Consider the following 25449-nt stretch of genomic DNA (forward strand, 5'->3'; position numbering starts at 1 on the left):
GATAATAAACAGTGTCTACCCCGTATACTTGTTATGCAGATTAAATGACTTAGTATATGTAAAAAGTTGAGAACAGTGCATAACACATGAACACAATTTAAGTACTACCTGTTTGCTTTTTTTATTGTTTTTATTGGACATTAGCACAAGTTTTCACTGGAAACTTTCTAGTAGTACTTATAAGAATGAATAACATGGAAGGAAATGGAAACTTTTGGTGGGCAGAGCAGAACTAGAGAATGTATATTATAAGATGTAAGAAGCACTAGAGTAAGAATTTTTTTCTCTCTTGTTCACTGATATAGGCCAAGTATCCCAAATAGAGTCTGGCATAGAGAAGTCAATAGATGCTTGTTGAGTTGAATCAGCATGGACATGAAGATACAATTCCCACATGTCCAACACTTATGAAAATTAAACATTCCATTACATGTGAACATCTACAGCTCAACATGTAATGCACATGGGAATAGAATTTGAAATTGTTTCATGAACTACTGTCCCAAACATGAAAAATGAAATCTGCATGAAGTAGATAATTCGCAGGTAGGAAAAAAGGCTACAAAAGGCCTTGGTGATAAGTCAAAGGCATCTGATAGGACTAAAAGAAGATGGCAATCATTTAATTAGCTGAGGAAAAAATGGGAGGAAATGGAAAAACTCTAAGGAAATACGTTTTTGTTGATCAGGGAATTCCTTAGTTCTACTCTCTGAGGAACATATCACACTGAACCTTGCACAGTTAAACTTGACAAAATTTGGTTTCATCTTCCTCCCTTCCTTTTTGCTAGCCTATATGGTTAAAAGATGACCAATATGAATGGAAGTTCACAAAATGATTATCATGAAAACTAAACTTTTAATTCTGCCTTGGACATCCATATACAGCTTGCTTTAAAGTCTTAGGAACACCTTTTTACATGAGCAGAATGGCTTTACGTAATGGCCCCAGATGCTTCATTACAAAAGAGATAATGTACCTTCTTCAACACCTCAAGCTGAGCATCCCTGACCGCTCCTCAGTGAGTGAGCCCATTATGTCAGTTATTCGGCAAGGGACTAGAGCAAGTTGCTACTATCATGTGATTCTGTTTACTTTCCTGTGATACTTCCTATGAAAAGGAACTTTACAGCATTGTTCTACCTTTTCTATTCTCCCATTAGTCTGTTTTGCCTGAGACACATATTCTTACTCTAAGGTTATCATGAACTGTTGGTGAGACCATGGCTGATTTGCAAGACTGACTTGCACACTGAACTCAACTTGATTTTGTAAACAGCTAATGCAAAGAGAGATACTCTGGGTCTAAGCAATTCTCTATTCAAAACTCTTGTGCACTCAGGCAAAACTGAATTCCCAATCTTGATATGTTGTGAGTCTATAATTTTAGAAGAGATGCAGGGGTGTGGGTCTTGATGAATGCAAGTTAATATGGCCATGCATATTACCTGTCTTTTCACCTAACTGATCTCTCATTGGAGAGTTCATGAAATAGGACAGTACATGGGAAAAACGGGGCCAGGGTGAAGAAACGGAGCTGAAGGAAACAATGTCTAAGAGTGAAACGTGAAATCTCTAAAAAGTGAAATGCTTTCGCTATGCTGTAATGGAAGATGAACTAAAATTTGATCAATAAGCAATCTTAAAGGCCACTTCTAAAAGAACACTCCTCTCATATTAGTTCAGTGATACAGAAGAGTAAATATAAAATAACTGTGAAAATATAAGAACATAATGATAGGTACTAAATTAGTTGTCCCTTCCCAGTAGCATGAATAAAGAGCCATTAACCATAAATTGCAATGGAATTACCTATTGGATGACAAAACCCCTAATATAAAGAGATTTTAGATCCGTTTCCTAAACTGACTACTAGTAATTATTGCTATAGAAAAACAGATTTATTCCTAAACATTGGCAGTGAACTATGTCAGAGTAAACTACTTTTTTCTTCAGGTTAAAATAAATTTTAAAAAATACCTCAAAAGGTTCATAGTTATCTGGAAAATCCAATTTAAGTGCATAATCTCGATATCAATAAATTTAACCTGTTGTGATAGGTTTATGTAGTACACAATTTAAATTAGCAATGCATACTTAATTAAACTGTTTCATATGTAGTTATAAAAAGGTGAAGATGAAATCATCAAATATGAAAGAAAATAGTGGTATCAATAAAGATATTTTATTTTATTTTTATTTTTTAAAGATATTTTAAATATTACACAAAAAGTCTACATATTGGTATGTGTACGTGTGTGTTTATATAATTTTTTGCATAAGCATAAGCATACATATGTGATATATGTGCACACATATACTTATTATATAAACAGGTAGAATGTGAAGGATTTTAAGAGGAAACTATAAAGAAGAAGAAAGAGAGTATTGCTTATCCTCAGACTCGAAAGACTGTTATTTTACATGGGTTCACTAATTTAATCTGTAGCTCGTCTAGGTGAGTAAGGATCCACAATATGCCTTTAACCTTATGATGTAACCAAAAGTCCCTTTAAAAAACAAATAAAACCAAGGCTTAGATAATAAAAGCCAGGTTCTACTTGACAATATTTCATGTAGTTCTGATGAATTTTTAAAAAGATTATGTTCATTTAGATATGTACCTTGCTAAAAGTTGAGCATCTTGATTTTTATGACATTTAAATATTAGAATTATCATGTATATTTGGCACAGACGGTAAATGCTTACTAAGTGAGTATTGACTTGGGTCTTGGGTATTTTGAATGGTTGAGTTTCTGAGTTGATAAGTTGGACAACTGAGTTGATAAGTTGTCCTTATTAAAAAGGACAAAGGTGTGTGTGTGTGTGTGTGTATATATATATATATATATATATATTACGGGTTTCTGAAATTTTAATGGCATATTTACACTATTCAGCTAACATTCCATTTATTTTTTTGACTATTAATATGAAATCTTCCTTTATTATAGCACATTATTTATATCCTGGTTGCTCTTATTATTGCCCAAAGGTAGTAGAAAATAAAAATTCAGTTAAATTAATGTTAAGCAATAAAATTTATAATAACTATGAATAAATACAAAGATCAGCAGCTGGTTTACACAGATGGGCAATAAAATGTTGAATGTCCAAAACATATGAACATAAGGGGTGGCAGTAGGAGGCAGGTAGTGATTAAATATGGGATGGCTGAGGTTAGCTTTTAGTTTGTGTAGAACATTGGACCATTTTTTCTTCCGGTAGAAATTTCCTCTATGAATAGAGTGATTATCAAAATGATACATTTCACATGATGGGGCCCCTTGTAGCAAATTTACATTATTTAATTTTGATGTGCTGAAATTATTGCTAGAGCTTCTGAAAAGGATCTGATTTAAAGATGAAGGAACAAGTTAGGAAATAGGAAATCTGGGTCCATTACTGGACAGCTAAATTGAAGAACTGATATAATTTCATTTTTATAAGTTTACTGATGAATCATATAAGCTTTCTTTCAGGATAATATCTGATCATTCAGAACTGTAAACCTTACAAACCTTCATTAACCTAATGAAGCTTTTGGTATCATAGAAACTTGCAGTATTTTAACCTGACTTGAAGGAATACATTCTGATTAATATTTAGAATAAAACAAATTGTGCTTTCATGATTCCACTCTATGTGTCTCACTATTCTAAACTTCCTTTTCCAGATTCTGTATTCCACCCAACCCCACTTACTACACCTCATCAGAATTCAAATATATGTACAGTTCACACATATATATCTTAACATACCTTTTTCCATGAAATGTGACAATGTTATGATCACAATGCACATCTACCACTTGAACCTAATCCGTATTTTTGACCTAAGAAATCCTATCCATTAACTTTTCCTTTTTCTTGATATTATACCATTAAGAATAATCAGTAAGAGAGTCAACCCCATGTTCAGCACTGTGAGGTGAATACCAAAATGAAATAGTATCTGTATAACAGCCAATCAACCAGCAATGTCAACGAACAACCATTTTTGACAGCAAGAAGAAATGCATGCTATGATTTATTTATTGGCAATGGTTTCCAGAATGTACTATATCCACCTCAAGGATGCATAAGTTACTTTACTGGGGTAGAAAAAGAGAGTATTAGAATTATTTTATTATTTTTTACCTTTAAGTTTTCTACTTTTGGTTTCCTGTAATACCTTTATTAATCATGAACAGAGAATCATGATATATTACAGATATATCGTCATATATTTTTTAACTGGTTGAAGAATATGACACCAAAAAAAATGTTGAAGACTTTTAGGAAAGCATGTTAGGGAGTTTAACTGAAAAGTAGAATTGAATATAGAGAAAATGTTGGGTTAAGTGCTTATCAGAGTGGTTTAACTATCAACTTTATCGTGTAAGTGGGGTATCTGCTACAGTTCTCACTTACATTTCTAAAAATTTGCATCGGCAGGAAACAGATGTACACTTCAGGAGGTAGCCAAGGAAAATGTAATACGAGAACTACTTATACAGGAGTCAATAGAGTTTAGATAAAACAAGGAATAGTTGGTTGTACACTGGGCTAGTAATCAGCGGTTAAGTCATCACTACTCCTAGACCTTAAATAGAAAGGGAGAAGGCAATTATATGAGCTCATAAAAAAAATACCTTTTTGCAGAGGGTCACCTGACAGAGACTGTGGCCTTTGGTTTGGGGACAGATGATGTCTACTCTCCAAGGAAGAACCAAGGGAGTAGATATCTTGACTTTACTTTTTGCCAACCTCCAAACTCTTCCTGGTTCCTCCCACTGGCCGGATCCAATCTGAAGCCAGAGAAGGAAGTGCACAGATGTAGTCCATACAGGACAGCCTCCTTGGCATTGAGAAAGAGAGCGGAGTGTGGCTATGCAAGAAAACATTGAAAATTTCCTGCATTCCGCTCCTCTTTATTCTTGGCATCTTTTCTTTTCCAGACGAAAAAAAGGTGTCTCTAATACAAGGGATACATGAATCCCATCACCTACTATAACCTTATGACCTGATGTCCGTTCAGTCATATTCCCAAATAAAATCTATAATGTTGGCAAACCTCAGTATGCCAGCTTTATGTAAGATAATCTAGGGGGAAAAGTGAGAGAAGAAATTCTCAATTAACATAGAATATAGCTGCCATAGTCCCGTAACTTGTGTAACCTCTCACAGGACCTTAAATGGCAATTCTGTATTCTTCTAGCTACACCCATTCAATGTGTGTTCTAAGCTCTGTCAGTGACTGGGCTATAGTGTTCTTTATCTGGCGATATGATCTTGTGGTATAAGCCTTTGATTGCTCCTGCCTTGATTGGATTGCTTCATTGTTCTGTTACCCGACCTTGTATAGAAGTGAGGCAATCCAGAGAAACCTCTAGGTTCTAGAAAGGGTTCTTGCCTCCATTGTGCGGCAGCAACCTGATTTCCTATTGTTAAATAACATCAATCACCTCAACCATGATTGTAGTCCCTTTCTCTGCCAGTAAGTTTAAGAGCTTGAGGGGTCTACGGTGGCCCGAGGGCATACTTACTTTCCAATTTAACAAGGTTGTGTTGTCTAGGGGAAGCATTTCTTCTGTGTAAACTAGGGCACTTCTACCTATTTGCTGAAAGAAGCTACTCTCACTACCTTCCTTGGTTTCTGGATTTGTGCATTTTGACAGCAGGAGAGATGGCATGTGTTGGATAATGGTGTAAGGTCTGTAACATCTGGTGGGACGCCATCCCAGATCCACAAGATGTTGTCTCTCGAAAGATGCTACAGCAGTCTTTAGCAGATTATTCCATTCTATCAGATCTGCTCCTTGTAGATGTTGAGACCAGCGGATTTTGGGGTAAGCCCATGGACACATTTCTTTTGTTGCAAACTACTTCCCTTTGTCTGAGGTAAGATTACGTCAGATCCAAAGAAAATAAGGATTTTGTAAGCCTACATACAAGTCATGATGCTGACAGAATTGTGACCAAAGAAGAAAGATTCCGTATATGTCTCTTCCTGCAAGAAAACATATTTCCCCATAGTGATAAAAGGAGTCACGTAGAAACAGTGTCATACCAGTTAGACAGAAGGTGCCGCATGAAATGCTTTGTGTTGTCTTCTGCTATCAGCACACTGGTTGGCCATAACTGTATCAACTGTAAAGAGAATTTGTGTGTGTGTGTGTGTGTGTGTGTGTGAAGAGAATTTCATGTTGTCAAACCTGGCCCCTTGTGTTATCCTGGCCTACTAGTATCTTTCCCATTGAGAAAACACTTGGATTAATGAAAATGAAGACTAGTAGCTATAGAATAGGTAATTTTGTGCGTCTGATTATTGAGGTCCCTCTGCAGCGTCAGCCTTCTCTAAAAGATTAAATGGGACATGAATATCCATATTTTATGCTCTTTCGAAGGGGACCACTCCTATACTTTATCAGAACTTCTTGTCATCAACTTTTTTTTTTTTTTTCAATTGGGTTCTTATAACTCCCTTACCAGTGGTGCAACTTGTGAGCTACTGCTCGAGGATTACTGTAGATCACGACCTCAAGCTCTCTCTCCCTTTATGCTGGGTGGGCTGTAGGGCATGGGTAAAATGGGTATATTTTCACAAACTTGGTGAATCACAGGTGTGATGATAGATCAAATGCTGGGAGTTTATCATTTTGTATCTTAGGAACAATTTATATTAAGTATTAGGCTATGTAAGGGGCTTCTTTAAAATGACCATTGTTATGGCACCTGGGTGACTCAGCTGATTAAACATCTGACTTCTGCTCAGGTCATGATCTCAGGGTCCTGGGATAGAGCCCTGTGCCAGGTCACACTCAGTGGGAGTCTCCTTCTCCCTCTCCTCTCTCTCTCTGCCCCTCCCCTCGCTCATGCTCTGTCTCTCAAATAAGTAAAATCCTAAAATAAAATAAATAAAATGACCATTTTTCTACTTGAAATGTGCCTTTACAGAGGGCTTCCCAAAGCAGCTGACAGCCTAAATTGTTGCTTTTGTTTCCGAAGTGTTTTGTTGTTGTTGTTGTTTTGTTTTTGTTTTTGTTTTTTTTTGGCAGTGTAGGCAGAGGTTGGAGATGGGATTTCCTACTTAAAGCTCAAACTAAGGCTATTACTAGAGCTATTGCAAGTTGAGGGTCTTTTAAATAATTTTAATGAGGAAGCTCATTCTTAATGTAGAAGGAAGTAATTTCATATTTCAGCATTATTTATTACCTCAGCGAACACTTTAAACGCTGGGCCAGTTGTTTCCAGGAAACATTTATGACTCTACCATGTGCCAAACAACCTCTTACTGTACGTAAGAGTAGCCCCAGCTTAATGGATGTGTACAATGTTTTTGAAGGGCGATTAATGAAAACAAAGTCAAACACTTTATACTAATATAAGAATTTGCTTTTTCCTGAAAAGAAACCAAGGACTTTGCTACTTGTCTTTGCTCAGCTACTAAATGTTTTCCTTATCTGTAAGTTGTACTGAAGCTCCTGGAAAGAACTTTCCAGCTGGGGGAAAAAAAAAAAAAACAAAACATAATTCTTTATGGGTGATCTACCTGTTTTTCATCTTATGTACCGTGAGAAGCTTTCCTTCCTTCAGGAACTCCACCCAACACTGATCCTTCTTTTTTCATGCCACCAGCATCCTACTGACCTTATCTTGTACCTGTCACTGTCACAGCAAGTTGTGTCTCTCTTCACTGAAGCCACATTTCTGATTAATATGGGCTGAAATCATCTTATGTGGCAAGGGACTGATTGAGAAAATACAGATAATTCTAAAGAAAGGATGTAAAAGCTCTTCTAATCTAATGAATCGCTACTAATCTTCACTGATGACAAGGGCATGTACATCATGGAACTTAATTTTTCATAGAAATGGGCTATTTTGGAACATTCTTCCATGATCTCTTTTTCTCATTTGATAATAATATGAACATCCTCCATATCGTTAAATACTTTTGTATAGGAAATTTTTAATTATTGTATGGTTTCATTAAATATAATATAGTTTATAGTATTTACTGCGTGTGCATATGTGTATATTCAGAGAGAGAGAATATATATTTATTTTCACCTACATCTACAGACACATAATACGACTTTAATCAGCTATGTTGGTAAAACTTTGGACATACTGTATTTATAGTTCCTGAGAATATATTTTTTTAAAAAAAGAATTCTTGAGTTAAAGGTTATAAGCTGTGTTTCATTTTCTTGTATAGAGCATTATAGGAAGGTGTGATACGGGCACCCACTATAGTACTTATGTGCATTGACATATAACATTCATTCATTCATTCATTCATTCATTTTGTTTCTAAGTTAACTGGGGTATAATTGAAAAATAAAAATCATTTAGATTGATGATGTACAATGTGATATTTGGGTTTTTTGTTGTTTTTTTTTTTTTAGGATTTATTTATTCATTCATGAGAGACACAGAGAGAGAGAGAGAGAGAGGCAGAGACCCAGGCAGAGGGAGAAGCAGGCTCCTCCAGGAGCCCGATACAGGATTTGATCTTGGGATCCCGGGGTCATGACCTAAGTCGAAGGCAGCTGCCCACCCAGGCGTCCCTACAATGTGGTATTTGGATATATGTGTCTCCCATCCAAGTACTATAACCAGGCCCGAACCTGTTTAGCTTCCAAGATCAGATGACATTGGGCATGTTCAGGGTGGTATGGCCTTAGGCTTGATATATTTTGTATCAAGTGTGTATTCTGTAATGATTGTCACAGTGAACTAATTAACATATCTATCACCTCATGTAGTTCTGCTTTTGTTTTGTTTTGTTTTTTCCCTTATGGTGAGAACATTGGATCTACTCTCCACAAATTTCAATTATACAAAATAGTATTCTTTTTTAAAGTTTTTATTTAAATTCTAGTTAGTAAACTGGAGGTTTTTCATTTTTAAATACCACAATCTCTTCTACATATCTCTCAGATGGGAAAAACCTCTATTTTCATTCCTCTGTTCATCAGTCTTTCCATAGAACTAGGCTGTCTGAAAGTTTTCTTCTACCTTTTTCAATTTGTTCACTAATGAATGAATAGTACCGGGCACTGGGACTCAAAGCTAGCAGTGTTCTCTTCAGCCTGCTGCTCCTCTGGTACTTACATTGGCTTCTCTTGATCTCCCACACTGAATTCTTTCTGGTTATAAAACCTAGTGTCATGGGATGCCTGGGTGGCTCAGTGATTGAGCCTCATCTGCCTTTGGCCCAAAGCATGATCCTTAGGTCCTAGGATCAAGTCCAGCATCCAGCTCCCAGTGGGGAACCCGCTTCTCTCTCTGCCTCTCTCTGTGTGTCTCTCACGAATAGATAAATAAAATCTAATTAAAAAAAAAAAAAACAATCAAAAAACAGTACCAGCACCGATTTGAGGTAAAATGCATTGGTGAGTCTTCATAGACTAAAGGGGAAAGAGCAATTTGCATTAATAAAAGTAACATTATTACATATAATAGGTCTAGAAATCCCAACAGTTTAGCAAAATATAGTTGTTTTTCTGTCATGTAAATTATGCAACATATGTTCCTTATCAGTCAGGGGCTCTCCTCCAAGTGGTGATTCACACCCCCATGTTCTGTCTTCTTATTTTGGCTCTACTGTTTTCCTTACTTTTCTTTCTTTCTTTTTTGGCATGGGAGGATAGAGGGAAAGAGAGAATCTTAAGCAGGTTCCATACCCTGCATGGACCCTGATGCAGGGCTTGATCTTACAACCCTGAGATCTGAGCTGAAATCCACACTTAACAGACTGAGCCACCCAAGTGCCCCAGCCCTGCTGTTTTCAACGTAGCTTCCAGAATTGCTGTATTGAGGGAAAGAACATGGAGGATCACTAGGCCTGGGTTTGGATCATATCGTGTCTATTCTCAGTTACAAGACACATTTTGCTGCAGAGGAGGCTGGGGAATGCTGTATGGGCTATGTGTCTGGGTAGCAGAGAAAATGGACTCAAGAGTTAGACTCTCTGCCATAACATGTGAACAGGTAGTGGTAATTTACTATTATAATAGGATAATGGAGTAAAGTAAACAAGCTCAGTGTGTTCAGCGTCCAGCTCTTGATTTCTGCTCAGGTCATGATCTCTGGTCCTGGGATTGAGCTGCAGAACAGGCTCTGTGCTCAGCAAGGATTCCACATGGCATCCTCCCTCCCTCTCCCTCTGTTCACCAACTCCCATCGCTCATGCTCTCTCTCTCTCTCTGAAATAAATAATAAATAAATAAGTCAGATATATAAAAAATAAAATAAATTTTTTCTCACTCATTTTTTTTCTAGCTACAGATTGTCTAATCTCTCTTTTTTCAAATAAACAATGCTCATTGTAAAGGAGACATTTCTGCAATTGAAAAAACATGTTCATAATACAACGTACATAACCAATAATGAAATTAATATGTAGTATTCCTTTGATAGGTTGGTCAATTTGTTTTTTTTTAGGTAGTTATCCTCCTTATCAATAGGAATTCTAAGATAAAAGTCAATCTCCTTAAAATCTTTGCGGTATGAATCATGATAAAAAAAATGAAATATAGGGGGATCCCTGGGTGGCGCAGTGGTTTGGCGCCTGCCTTTGGCCCAGGGCGCCATCCTGGAGACCCGGGATCGAATCCCACATCAGGCTCCCGGTGCATGGAGCCTGCTTCTCCCTCTGCCTGTGTTTCTGCCTCTCTCTCTCTCTCTCTCTCTCTCTCTCTCTCACTATCATAAATGAATAATAATAAAAAAAAATTTAAAAAAGGAGGTAAAAAAATGAAATATATGTATATATATATATATACATGCACATATATGTAAAGATTCTGCTTTAAGCTTTACAATGTCATTTTGAGTGAACTTAATCATTATTTTTAATGATTTCACCATATAATTAGGGAAAAAATGACTTACAACACAGTATATTACTTTTGCAGTTCAAAGGAGCTTTGGAATCGGGCATTGCCATTCATATTCAAATTAATAATCATGAAATCATAATGTAGATTTTGTTGCCTTTTGTGTTACATTTGCCTGTTAGAGCAGAAAAGTTAAATATTTTACTGATGCTTCCTTTTTTTTTAAGTTTGGCTTTGGGGGACATGATATTGTGTGGATGTAGGTGGTCTTTTTTTCTTTTTTAAGCTATGTAGAGGAGAGAAATGAACAGGTTAGAAAGGAAATAGTTGCTTTTTAAACAAATTACAGACCAGAGTTAAACCACATACCCAATCCCTTAATCTGTCCCATTTCTTATTTATATTAATTGAAGAAAAAATACTGGCTTTGTAGCAAGATGCATTCTTCCAAGCAACACTCAGAAAAAGAAAAAGGCTACTTCCACATTGTAATTACTTAGCATTCTTTTTCATTTTTGCTTGAACAAGGTGAAAAACGTCAGTAGGTCTGCTCATGCAAAAGAAAAGAAGTATAAAACATCAAACATGCATTCATTAGAGATTTTTATAGAAAAAAGTATTTAACTTTAGGGATGAAACGCTTAACCTGATACACATTAAGTTCTCCTCTCTTCTCCTCTAAGAAAATGAGAATAATTAAGGAGAATGAATACAGGTGCTGCTAATTGGTTCCAAGTTTAAGGACACCACTTATGACACTTTTGCTTTTAATTGATGATAATTCTATAACATACTCATACTTACTCTTATTACCATTGACAAAACTATCGTCTTGAGAATGCTAAGCACAGCAAATGGCTGTACCTTTGAATATATTACAAAAAACAAGTGCTTTTGTGTGCCTTAGTTGATCTTCATGCCATTAGATGTAGCTGAGTGCCACGTTTTTCCACTTGGAATAAACGTTAACCCTGACTGCTTCCTAGACTTGGTAGCATTTGGTGGACTCCGGTGCATTTTTCTGCAATGTGATATGCACTTGTTGGAGTGTATAGAGGGAATTTATTTTTTTATTTTTATGTTTTTTTAAAGACTTTGTTTATTTATTCCTGAGACACAGAGACAGAGAGGGAGAGACACGGGCAGAGGGAGAAGCAGGCTCCCTATGGGGAGGCCCATCCAGAACTCGATCCCAGGCCCTGGGATCACAGGGTCACGACCTGAGCCAAAAGCAGCAGATGGTCATCCATGAGCCACTCAGGTGCTCCTATAGAGGGACTCAAAAAGAAATGTAAATGGTGAGTTGATTTCTTAATTTCTAAGAACTCTTGACCTCAAATTCTTTAATCACTTTTTATTTTCTGAAGGACTTTTAAAAGTTAAGATAATTTTTGAGCAGCTCTTATTTTAATGTTATTTTTCCCTTGAACTCTTCGCTCTTTTAAAAGAACACGTACATATGCATGTGTGTATACATGTATTAATTCATATCACGTTAGTTTTCAAAAAGTTTTTCTTCTCTCTTTCCATAACTACCATCATTTTTATGAGAAAAAAAAAGCAACTTTAAACGGTGTGCTCCTATTCTCTAGTCAGTTACCTTGCCCAAGTCCTGAAACCTTAACTGAGGGATCCCTGGGTGGCTCAGCGGTTGGGTGGCTGCCTTTGGACCAGGGAGTGATCCTAGGGTCCTGGGATCGAGTCCCGTGTCGGACTCCCTGGGGGAGCCTGCTTCTCCCTCTGCCTGTGTCTCTGCCTCTCTCTCTCTCTGTGTCTCTCATGAATAAATCAATAAAATCCTAAAAAAAAAAAAAAAAAAAAAAAAAACCTTAACTGATTGTTGAATTGAATAATGGGAACTTGCTGGTAGCATGGCAACTGGCTGTGCTTAACCCAGAAACAAATTCCAAAGGACAGAAAAAAAAAAAGAAAAAAAAAAACCCAAGGAATTTGGATACATGTGGTGACACAGAGAATGAATAATGTACTGCACACACACACACACACACACACACACAAACAAATGCACAAAAAAAAACTTTCTTGAGAATTTTATGCCACTTCTCCAAAACAGAGATGATAGGCATATGAGGTATAATGCAACAGCTGATGACAAGAATGATATTTAAATATATACATCTTATTACTAAAACAGTAAATTATTAAAGAAATGAAAATTGAAACAGCACTAATAACACTAATTATTTTGCCTATCATATGGGGGTGGGGAGATAAATACTACACAATGCTGGCAAGAGTATGGAGAAAGTAGTGCTCTGATTTTCTGCAATAGTCCTAATCGGTAAAACTTTTTGGAAATTACTTTGAAAATACATCTTGAGGTTCAAATATTGCATAACCTTGGACTCAGCGATACTATGTTTATAAATGTACCATGTGTGTACTAACACAAGTCATACAAAAATGTATGCAGAGAAGTATTTGCTGAGTGAGTGTTGAGCTTTAGCTCTAGAATCAGACAGACCTGAATTGCAATTACCACTTCATTACTCTCTTTTTTAAATATATATATATATTTTTTATTGGAGTTCGATTTGCCAACATGTAGTATGACACCCAGTGCTCCTCCCATCAAGTGCCCCCCTCAGTGCCCATCACCCCATCACCCCATGCCCCCCGCCCACCTCCCCTTCCACTTTCCCTTGTTCCTTTCCAGAGTTAGGAGTCTCTCATGTTCTGTCTCCCTCTCTGATATTTCCCACTCATTTTCTCTCCTTTCCCCTTTATTCCCTTTCACTATTTTTTTATATTCCCCAAATGAATTAGACCATATAATATTTGTTCTTCACCGACTGACTTATTTCACTCAGCATAATGCCCTCCAGGTCCATCCATGTCGAGGCAAATGGGGGGGTATTTGTCGTTTCTAATGGCATTACTTTCTAGATATGTGAGCTTAGGCAACCTACATAGCATGTCTAGATTTCACTATCCTTTGAGAATTAATGAAATGATGTCTATAAAGTGTGTAAGAAAGTGTTTGGCACCTCATAAGTACTTGAGAGATGTTTATTAGTCTTTGTAATGAAGATAATGTTGTTATAAATATTATGCAGCATCATTTATAATAAAGGTCTCAAAACAAGCCCCTTATTCAAATGGGATATCGGATAAATAAACTTAGGTTCATGGAATAGAATACAACAGAGTCACTCAAAAGAATAAGATCAATCTATGTGGAAGTAGAGGCAAGAAATACTTTGAAAAACATGGTTTTAGTATTAATAGTATTATTCCATGTGTGTGAAAAGACACTAATATATTTTGACTAGTCTATTGTCAACAGAAAGAGGGAAAAGAATATGAACCAACATATTAATAGTGGTTATCTCTGGGAAGTGGAATAATGAGCCATTTTTATTTTTCTCCATTATGTTTTTTGACATATTTAATGTTTTTTAAGGTCATTCTTTATTGTCTGCCAAAGTCAAACAATTTATCGGAAAAAATTAATCCTGATTTTCTGGCATTAAGGATATAGACCAGAATATGTCATCTATCTCTACGTATGGAGATATAGATATAGATATGGATATGTAGATATAGACATAGCTGCATACCGTATCTATAGATAGAGATAGATGACATATACTGGTCTATAGATAGATATAGTGTATGAATGTATCTTTATATCTCCATGCATAGAGATAGATGACATATTCTGGTCTGTAACTTTAATAAAAAAAAATAAGATGCGCATATAAAATATTAAGTAAGTAGGTATCATGTAGCCTGATATGTTCTTTATTTGAAAGTTAGAGAGAACTATGGAAATTCGTTAACACTTTTTGTGGTATCAGTACTTAAAAAAGAAACCCTAGAAATGGAAGGAACCTCAATACTTCTCTGAGTCCAGCATCTCACCAAGAGCACAGATTCACTGAAAGCCAACTCCACTAACTTCATCTGATTTGGGGGATAATAAGCTACTAACTCCAAAAGTAAAATATTGCTGTTAGAATGTTATTTCTTAGATTGATCAGAATGTGCTTTCTCATAAAATCCCTGCCATCATTTCTATTTTTGTTTCATAAACTGAATGAGGCTCTTTATAAACTTTCTTTAGATGAGAGCTTTTTAAACATTTTTTTTTAAATTTATTTATGATAGTCACAGAGAGAGAGAGAGAGGCAGAGACACAGGCGGAGGGAGAAGCAGGCTCCATGCACCGGGAGCCTGATGTGGGATTCGATCCCGGGTCTCCAGGATCGCGCCCTGGGCCAAAGGCAGGCGCCAAACCGCTGCGCCACCCAGGGATCCCAGATGAGAGCTTTTTAAATAGTTTCAGGTTGGATACACATAATTTTTTCATTTAAGATTTTCCCCAATTCTTATTACTTTTCTGTGTATCAGAGGATTTCCAGGCTCATTACCTTCTTGGTGCTCATATCTGAACGTCCTCAGAGACACTTATTCTCCTTTAGAGTCTGACTCATGCCATTCCAAAGTCAGGATAACCTTTCAAAGGGAATAGTCAGCTTGGTGATCCAGCTGTTTGTTAGTCCTAGCAATATCAGGCTTGATGTTCTCTAACTATAAGTATCAAGGCAGACAAAAGTTTCTTTACTATTTTCTAGTTTCAAGCCTATTTTATTATTTTGGAATTTGTATTTTTATGAAATATAATAATTTACAAATTATTTTAACAAGCTTTATATATCCTTTATAAATTTTGCAGATTTTTAAGGTAATCTGGATCCAAATATTTGCCCTCTTAAGTAATGTGGGAAGCTCATTTCAGTACAGTTAATGTGTTAGGAACTATGAAATAGCAACACATTGAAAGAGTCAAGACCAGACCACATTCCTTTCATTTTAACTTAATTTAACATCATCATGAAGAGTAAATTAAGGGTTCACTGTATTTTTAAAATTATATATTAACATACATTCACACATATGCATGCACACACACACGCACACACACACACACACACACACACACGCACACGCACGCACAACCATTGAAATGTACTTTGGAGCAAAAAGGGACATTAGTGTAGTCATGACTTGTAGGGCAATGACCAGAACATTAGCCTTATATGGGATTCTAAGTTCTCTTAATAAATAATCAAGCCTAGAATATTGTTGTGAAGTTCCACTTACGAGGCACATAGTGTTCAAATTCAACTTGACATTTGATATTCTATGTCACCACTATGAAAGTTCTTGTATTTTTTGAAGATGCTTTGACAGGGAGTCAATTTGCAATTGAAATGAAGGATTATCAATGTTGCTTGCTTTTGCAAAGATGTAGTGAGAGGAGACATGTAAAATATCAAAACATTTAGTTGGATGTGAGAAGAAACTTATCTTGGTGTATTTTCAAAACTTTTATTTTAAAATACTTTTAAAAATATGACAGAGAAGTTTTAAGATTTGGGGTTTGACAAGGGGTGAAGCCGTTAATGCAGGGAGGTGCTGCCAAAACTCAGCTGACAAGCAGACCTGGGACACTCACCTTTCCCACTAGGTCCTTGTATTGATCCAAATTTTTTTGAAAATGTATCCTCTAAGATTATTTCTTTATTGGATTTTTTTGTTTAACAGGCAGAGAGCAGGGAGCAGGAGAGGGAGACACAGGCTCCTCAAGCACACTCTGCCCCAAGCACAGAGCCTGCCTGGCGCGGGATCTCAGGATGCTGAGACCATGACCTGAGCCACAACCTAGAGTCTGATGCTAAGTGACAGAGCTGCAGGCGTCAAGCCCCGCCCCGAGTTCCTGCTGTGGGCACTCCTGCCCCCCCCTGCCCCCCACAGCCACTGAGCTCCAACTCCCAGGTGCTCTGGAGGCTACAGTGCAGGCTGCACGTCCCCTCTGTCCCACCTCAGGCTGAAAGGGCCTCAGCCCTGAGAAGGAATCGGATCTGCCCGACCACCCCCAGCCGGAGGGAGCTGCTGGAGCAGCAGGTCGAAGAACTGGTGCCCGCCTTGCTGAGCATTGACTACTTGTCCATATTTGAGTTCCTAAATGTTTTGGAGGAATATGGCACCCCTGAGGAGGTGCTGGACCTGCTGTTTGCAAAGTGAGCTCCCTGACCCTCCACAGCCCAGGGGGATGGGCCACCTACTGGTTGGGAGTCTTGGGGAATGTTCCTGAACTTCCCGGCCCCTCAGGTGGCTGCTCCAACTGGAGTAGAGTCACACAGGGCCTGGTCGGGTCCTGTAGGGCAGCCCCCGGGGCCTGGCCTGTGGCAGGTCAGCTAGAGGGGCCGTGCTTGTGCTCAGCAGTCACCGTTCTCTCCCCATGACAAAGCGTGTGCCGCCTCCCCACCGTCGCCAGGGTCTTGAGCTGGGCTGTTTTGCCACTGAAAGGGAGTTTTGAGTCGACCTGGCGTCTGTATCCTGGGACATTCGGAGTAGGGGTCCCCGGGGACACCTGGGCGCCCAGGCCCACCCGGATATCGGCCACGGGCCTGGCCGGAGCCCTTTCACTCCTCAAGCATTCAGGAAGCGCCGCAGGTGCAGGCGCTTCTCCAGGAGCTGCCCGTGGCCCCACGCACAGAGCGGACGGCCCCCCAGGGCTCCGGACTCGTCGGAGGTCAGAGGGTGACAGCAGCTATGAGGAGAGGTCGCGTCCACTGGATGATTCAAGTGATGCCCCCCCGCCCTCCTCTAGATATCGATGCATCGTAGCTTCCTGCAAGAAGGAAGGAGTCCGGGACCAGTGGGAAATGGGAGTGAGCTCTGGCTCATGCAGGGGAGCTGTGTGCTGGAGGGGCTGCTGGACCCTCACCCCACACATCTGCAATTCCTGTGACAGGGTGAAGGTCTAATGGGTCCTTTGAGAAAAGAGGAAAGGAGAGCTGTGGATGGGATATGGGCTTTGTGGGAGAGCACTGGGACCCCTAATGGAGTCCTTCTCCACACCTGCCCCCCTCAAAGCCCTCTGTCTCCCGCCACCTGGGACCCAGAGCAGAGGGTGTGGGGAGCATCGCACTCACCAATCTGGTGGCACCTGGACCCGGGTGCACGGCAGGTGCTCAGGAGGGCCAGTGAGGGCTCACGGACCAGACGGCCCCCGCCCTGTCAGATTAGGGTCAGTGGAAGGACACCCCCTGGGGGCCCCTCATGAGTGAGGCAGCGCAGAGCCACAGGAGGGAAGGCGGTGGTACCGGGCGGTTCCCGGCAAGGCCTGGCAGGACACAGAGCCCACACCCTCCCCACTTGGACATTCCCAGAGGGACAGTGTGTGCAGTGAGGGCGATGACAGGCTGACGCCCCCTTCCCCGGACACCTGCCGGTGGATTCAAGGGGCCAGTGGGCAGGGAGCCAGGCTGAGGAGTGAGTCCCACTTCCCCAGGAAAGACAGTGATGGTCACGCCACTGGTCATGGGCTCCCACGCACAGAGGCTTCGTGCCAGCCCCTCCTCAGTGAGCAGGGCTGTGGCAGGCAGGACCGCCAGGTGGCAGGTGGACAAGGAGCACCACTGGCCTCCGACAGCCCCGAGCGGGAGTCCGGGGGCCCGTTCCTGCAGGGCTTCCCCGGGACACCTTGGTGTGAGGGAGCCCTGTCATCCAATGCCTCTGCCCATCCGTACCTCCAGCTCCAGCTCCTGCATCCTGGACATCCGGCTGGACTACTGTCAGGAGGATTTTCATCAGCCACCGGAATTTCTCTCCCTGAGGAAGCTGCTGGCATTCATGGGGCTCAACATGCCAGGCTCAGACCTGGAAAACCGGGCCCAGCGTTACCTGGAACGATTCAGCTACCTGGAGCTCGTGGAATTAGACGATGAGGATGAGGAGGACTGGGGTGGCCGAGCTGGGGACAGGGTGGGCCACACAGACCCAGCCTCCGTGCAGCTGGGCCGGGAGCACTGGGTAGGCTCACACCCCATCCCCACGGGCTGCAGTCTGGGGAGACCTCCCAGGGCTCTTGCCCTCACACACGTTGAGTGGTGGGAAGAGTGTCCTTGATTTGAGAGGGACGTGGAAAGTGCGTCCTGATGATGATACTTTGTCTTCTTGGGGCTATAGCTTCGGACCCCGAGCAACACCCTGACCCACCTCAGGAGCCCACCCCAGCTCTGACTGTGGGGCCTGCTGAAGCTTCCGGGCCTGATCTGTTCGAGCCGGGCACGGCTGCTGGAGCTGAGTGTTTCGCCCGAGTCAAGATGCAAGCTGCTGAGTCAAAGCCAATGCACGTGGTGGTCAGACCTCGACTCAGTGTCCCGACCTGGAGGAGCCACCTGCACCCTTGGCTGACCTGGAGGAGGAGCAGGCCCCAGAGCCTGCAATCAAGCTCCCGGAAGTGCCGGAGCAGCCACCTGCCTCAGTGGAGCCACCAGCCTCGGCCCTGGAGCAGCAGCTCGTGATGGCTGCAGCCCGACGGAGGGCTTCCCCTGCCCCCCCACTGCACGGTTCCTATTTTTGTGGTTGTCATAAACCTCTATGATTGCGTCATGAGTTTTGTTTGTAATAAAGGATGTTACCTTCGTACAAAGATTTCCTCTGATGCTTTTAAATTATACCTCGTGGTACTTGAGGTCCATTCCCAGTGTCGCACGGGCGAGGCCAGAAGGCACCGGGGCCACATTTCCACCACAGAGACAGCCGACCACTGACCGTCGTGCCCACGCCCTCCCTGCTGTCCCTGCAGCCCCTGCCTTTCTCTCTGTCTCTGCGGCCTTTCCTCCTCTGGGACGTGCGTGTACCTGGTGTCCTCGGTGTGGCCTCCCGTCTCTGCCGCAGACACGAGAGCGACTCCTCGTTTTCCCAGTAGTTAAGAAACGTGTCGTTTTGAGGCTGAGGGAACAAAGATCATGTGAAGCCCCAAATGAAATGTTTCCATTATCCAGGATAGGTTCCCCGGTGTAATGTGTCAGGTAAAAAAGTAAATGGTTCCTTAAGGTTTCAGACAGACGGTATTTACTTAATAAAATGAGGATTCCCATAGAGAGGAAAGAGGACATTTGCCTTCTACCTAGGAATAACGGCCCGTTGCCCGCGGTTGGGTCCGCCAGGCCTGAAACTGGTCACTCACAACGATACACCCGCGCGCCCGTTCTCATCGCCACAGGCTTCATGATAGCCAACGGGGGCACGTAGGGCACGTGAATCCGAGAGAGACAAGACAAGCATCGCATGAGTACACGTATATGTGGAATCTAAAACACAGAACCCCCCCCCCCCCCCCCCCCCGGCAAACAAGCTACAAGACAACACAAACACAATGGCCTGAACTCTGATACAGAAAACATATACGTGGTTGCCAAGGTAAGGGGTGGGGCGTGGAGCGAATACGTAAGACGCCAGAAACTGACGACGATTCAAAAAAAGACAGAGAATATCAGGAAGGAAGCTGGAGAGTAAATATCTCTTCAATATGTTAACTTCTAGCTTCCTACTACCCCGGGTCCCTTAGGTAATAATTCATGCTGCAGCATCCAGCTCTCCGGGCCTCGCGGGCACCCTCGTGTGGACACGGTAGTACCGCTGGAGGATTTCGTAGCAGTAATTACAGAGGCCTTGGCTCCTGGGTGTGTGCGTCTCTAGGTGTTCTTCCGGGTTCCAAGTGTAACTATGTAATCACAACTTCCCTGGATCAAAGTGCACGGTTTCCCGAGTCTTGGTAGAAGTGCACGTCACAAAACAATCGCTGCAGGCGAGGAAATGCACAGGTACCCACCAGCCCGAATGATGTGTCCTGCTTGTTTTGCAGCCCAAGGTTAGCTCCAGGTGTGATTTTTTTAAAGGTTTATTTATTTATTTATTTATGATAGACAGAGAGAGAGAGAGAGAGAGGCAGAGACACAGGAGGAGGGAGAAGCAGGCTCCATGCCGGGAGCCCGACATGGGATTTGATCCCGGGACTCCAGGATCACGCCCTGGGCCAAAGGCAGGCGCTAAACCGCTGCGCCGCCCAGGGATCCCCCAGGTGTGACTTCTCTTGGTCCCTAGAGAATCACACTTTCCTCAGGGTCACGCTCCCCGCCAGGCCCCGGGGGAGTGTCCACAGACAGGCCCGCCCTCCACGGAGCCTAGAGGGGACCCGAGAGGGCCTCCACCCGCTAGTCTAGTTGGGGCGTCGGGGCACCCAGGCTCAGTCCCGAGGGGCGCAGACGCCCCCATCGCTTCTGGAGGCACGAAGCTTCTCTCTGGCTCTGTGTCTCCCTCCCTGTCTCCACGTCCCCGTCTCTCTCTCTCCCTCCCAGTCTCTGTGTCCCTCCCAGTCTTTCTTCCCTCAATCCCTACACCTCGGCCTGTCCCTCGCTGTCTCTCTCCCTGTCTCTGTGTCTACCTTCCTGTCTCTCGGTCTCTCACTCGTCTCCCTCCCTGTCTCATTCTCTCTCTCCATCCTGTGTCTGTCTCGGTCTCTCCCTCCCTGTCAAAGAGAAGAGGCTGAGATAAGAACGCACTAAGTCCATTCAAATGAAGTGAACACAGTCATCAAATATAGCCTGCACAGGAGACAGTAGCTGGAACAGAAGACCCTGCACAAAAATTTAAATATTTGTAGAATACAAATACAGGGGAAAGGAAAGAAAATTATGATTACAGAATGAAGGTGAGTTGCAAAGATCCAACCTGCGAGTATTAAAGAATTTCCAAAGAAGGAAATGGTAAGTGGATCAGAGGCAATATCCCAAAGTACAAGAGACCTTTCTGAATCTCAAAAAGAAATGCTCTGAAGATCAAAATGCCCCAAAATATTCTAGGGAAAACTAATGAAAGAGGTCTACACCGGCACGTATCCCCTTGCAAATGTGTTCTCCTCATTGTAGCCAGGACGAACCATTCAAAATAGGAGTCTCAGAAGATGGTTCCAAGCTTTAAATTGTTTAATGTGTTTCCAGTTTGGCTCCGCACCTCTCCACACACTTCTCCCTGGCTTTCGGCCTAACTGGCCTTCTTTCTGGTGCTTGCATGTGCCTTGCACCTGCTGGCATTAGGAAGCTGGTATAAGGTGTTCTCTCCCCCTCGAAATGCTGTCAACCCTCCCCCCCCAGGGTTCCTCTGGTTAACTCTTACTTTGGGATCTCATATATCACTTCCTCAAGGAAAGCTTCCCAGATCTCTCTAACTAGACAGATGTACCTATTAAATGCTCTTGTAGCACCATGTACCTTCTACGTTAGTACTTCTGACAACTAGATTTATATTTATGCATGTGAGTCTTTGACCACTGTCTGCCCTTAGAGTATAGCATCCATGAACGCAGAGACCAAGGAGCAAAGTCCAGTTTCATAGCACCAGCCAAATTGGGAGGATGCACGTGCAGCATCCAGCTAGCCCATGCCACACACATCCTTGCAACACCAAACGGAAGTGCAGGCATTGCTGCTGCCGGCTCCTCTCCCTGCCTTCAGGGGCCTCTTGTCAGCCTCCTGCCTTAAGTACTGCCCGGGTGGGAAGGAGGCGCCAATGTTACTCATCCCCAAAACTCCAGGGACACATGTCGGTCTCCCAGTCGCTCATGGTGCCCCGTCTGACTGCATTCTCGGGCCAGGCTGGAGAGGAGACCTACATTTGCTACAGCTTCAGCACAAATCTCTCTCTGCCGGCTTCTCTGACCATTCGCTCTCTTAGAGCTTCCCCCACTTGATGGGTGAGGGACCACGGAGTACCATTCCTCTCCCTCGCCGGAAGGGGAGGAGAAGAGGACCTTAGGGTCCCTTAGCACAAAGCCGACACACACTCTCCTATGTAATGAAACTCCCTTTCCCGTTTCAAGTCTTTTCATGCAGTCTACCCGTGCACGATGATGGGCGACGATCACAGGACCGCTTTGCGACTAGCACTCATTGAGCCTCTTCGAGAAAGTGGATACAACAGGGAAAGCCCCAGTCAGCATCGTGTTAGGACTGCATCCTGAACGTCGGGGAGATAGAGGATCCCACTTCTCTAAAACCAATGGCACCTCTTTTTCGTGTTTTCTCTTCCACTATCTTATCAAGTATTCATTGCATGTGGCTCCTTCTGATTTTAGGGGGCGGATCTCTCTAGTTCCTGGATCTGAATGCCTGTTTCCCTTCCCAGATTAGGAAAGTTTTCAGCAACGACTTGTTCAAATACATATTCTGGCCGTCTGGCCCTTTTGCGCCCTCGGGAACCCCAATTAAACGTAGGTTTTGCTACCTCAGGCTGTCGTGTATTTCCCTTAATCTGTCTTCATGGTCTTTTAATTGTCTGTCTCTTTTTTTCCTCAGTTTCCCTCTTTGCCATCAACTTGTCTTCTATGTCACTCACTCATTCTTCCACCTTGTTAACCCTCGTCGTTAGGACTTCTAGTCTGGATTGCATCTCATTTAATTGATTTTTAATTTCTGCCTGATTAGATCTAAATTCTGCAGTCATGAAGTCTCTTGAGTCCTTTATGCTTTTTTCTACAGTCACCAGTAGCTGTGTAATAGTGCTTCTGAATTGGCTTCATGACACTGAATTGTAGTCCAGATTTTGTCACTCTGTGGGAGAGAGGACTCTTTCTGATTCTTTCTTTTGAAGTGAGTTTTACCTTCCAGTCATTTTGCTCAGTGCCAGAGTGGCCAAAAACAAGTTGTATTGGGAAAAGGAGAAAAAGAGAGAAGATAAGGAAGAACAGAAAAGGAAAAGAAAAAAAGGAAAAAAGAAAGACAAAAAAAGAGAAGAAAAGCAAAAAAGGGGGGAGAAGCAACAGAAATCGAAAAACAAAAAACAAGGGGGAGTATCTTCTGGTTGTGTATACTGTAAATCCCTCGACTTCCCTTGGAACTTTCCAGTGCTGCTTGGTCAATTGTTTTTCCCCCTGTCCGTCTAGCTGGTCTTCTGGGGGCAGGGGTCTGCTGTGCTGATTCTCAGGTGTGAGCACTTGGGGGAGCTGCTCAGCGCCCTGCCTGGTGCGGGGCTCAGTGAAGGTTGTTTAACCTGTTCATCCTGTGAGGACACAGTGAGGCTCAGTGGGGGTTGTTTACCCCGTGAGGCCCCAGGAGGAACAGCCACAGTGGCGGGGCCAGCTCTGCAGCCCTGGAGTCAGCACCTGCAGTAACTGCGGAGCTCCCAGCCTGCAGGGGCCTGGATGCTCCCGCAGGGGGCCGCTGATCTGCTCAGCTCGGGGCCACCCGGCTGCAGGAGTGTCCTTGCTGTCCTGGGCCCTCCTGGCCTCTGCCTGTCCCGGGGGGGAGCACCGGTTCCTGGGCTGTGTCCCTGGCACCCTGTGCTCCCGGGTCCAGCCGTGTGTGCTGCAGCCCTTTAGGGAGCTCGGCCACGGGGTGTGGGCACTCTCCCCGGGGCACAGCTCCTGTTGGTGCCCCCGGGAGCCGGAGCGCATCCCCGCCCTCCTGGGGTCCTGCTCCACCTCCCTGCGAGCGCCTTTCCGCCCGGGAAGGTTGGGGAAGCTCCTGCTCCTCCGGGCCGGGCTCTCCTGTCCTGGGGGCTCTCGCCGCGGCCCTAGCCCGGCTCCTCGCGCCCCCCCCCCCCACTCGGAGGCCTTTTTTCTCTTGTTTATTCATGAGAGACACAGAGAGAGGCAGAGACACAGGCAGAGGGAGAAGCAGGCTCCCTGTGGAGAGCCTGATGAGAACTCAATCCCAGGACCCTGGGATCATGACCTGAGCCAAAAGCAGATGCTCAACCACTGAGCCACCCAGGTGCCCCTCTCTTACTGCGTTTAAGGTCTCTTTAATCCTTAATGTTCACAGTTTCTCTCTGTTAGAGCTAGCTGTGGATTTCTTGTTTCTGTGAGATTTCATAATGTGTCCTGATTCTGAGGATTAATGTGTTTTATCATTTCTGGAACAAATTCAGTTATTATCACTTGAATATTTCCTCTTCCTTATTTTCTCTAGTTTCTGCATCTTATACTTTTACCAGACATATGTTGCACTCTTTTAAAAAAATTTTTTTTTTGGAGTTCAATTTGCCAACATACAGCATAACACCCGGTGCTCACCCCATCAAGTGCCCCCCTCAGATGTTGCACTCTTAAATTCTATTTTACATTCTTCTTAACCTTACTTTCACATTAAATGGGTTTGATCACCAAATTCCAATGTGTGCGTTTGTGTGTGGGGTGGTTTCCCCATACCACCAAGCAGTTCTTCAACATTAACTGGGTATGCGACCGTTCAACTCCATTCTGACACTCCTCACCGAGAGATAGCTTCAGATTCCACACGTTGAGGGTTCAGTACCACAAGACTGCCCCCCACTTCAGATACCAGTCACAGTCTGGTTGACTTGTGATTCTGACTGACTGACTATGAATCAGAGGTTCCCAGGGCCCCTTCCTTGGGTGGGATTGATTTGATAGAGCCGGTCATAGAACTCAGAGAAACTTAGATTACTGGTTTATTATAAAAGGATATAATTCAAGAACAGCCAGATGGAAGATATGCACAGGGCAAGTTATGTGGCAAGAGACACGGGGCTTCCACGACCTCTCTGGCAGGCCACTCTCCCAGCACCGGCCATGTGTCCACCAACCCAGAAGCTTCCTCAGTGCTATCCTTTGGGGGTTTTATGGAAGCCTCATTAGGTAAGCATGATTGATTAAATCGTCGGCCATTGGTGATTCATTCAAACCTCCAGCCCCTCTCCCTTCCTCAGAGGTCAGGGGGTGGGACTAGAAGTTCCCACCCTTTATTCTTGGTCGGTTCCCCCGACAACCAGCCCCATCCT

General features: G+C 42.8%; 1 long non-coding RNA gene across 5 annotated transcripts in view; it reads left to right on the top strand.

The window, feature by feature from the left end:
- Nucleotides 1–25449, top strand: part of LOC140599591 (uncharacterized) — a 116904-nt gene that overhangs the window by 9849 nt on the left and 81606 nt on the right. The window lies entirely within an intron of this gene.

Source organism: Vulpes vulpes, chromosome 7 (genome assembly GCF_048418805.1).
Source record: "Vulpes vulpes isolate BD-2025 chromosome 7, VulVul3, whole genome shotgun sequence".
Classification (NCBI taxonomy): domain Eukaryota; kingdom Metazoa; phylum Chordata; class Mammalia; order Carnivora; family Canidae; genus Vulpes; species Vulpes vulpes.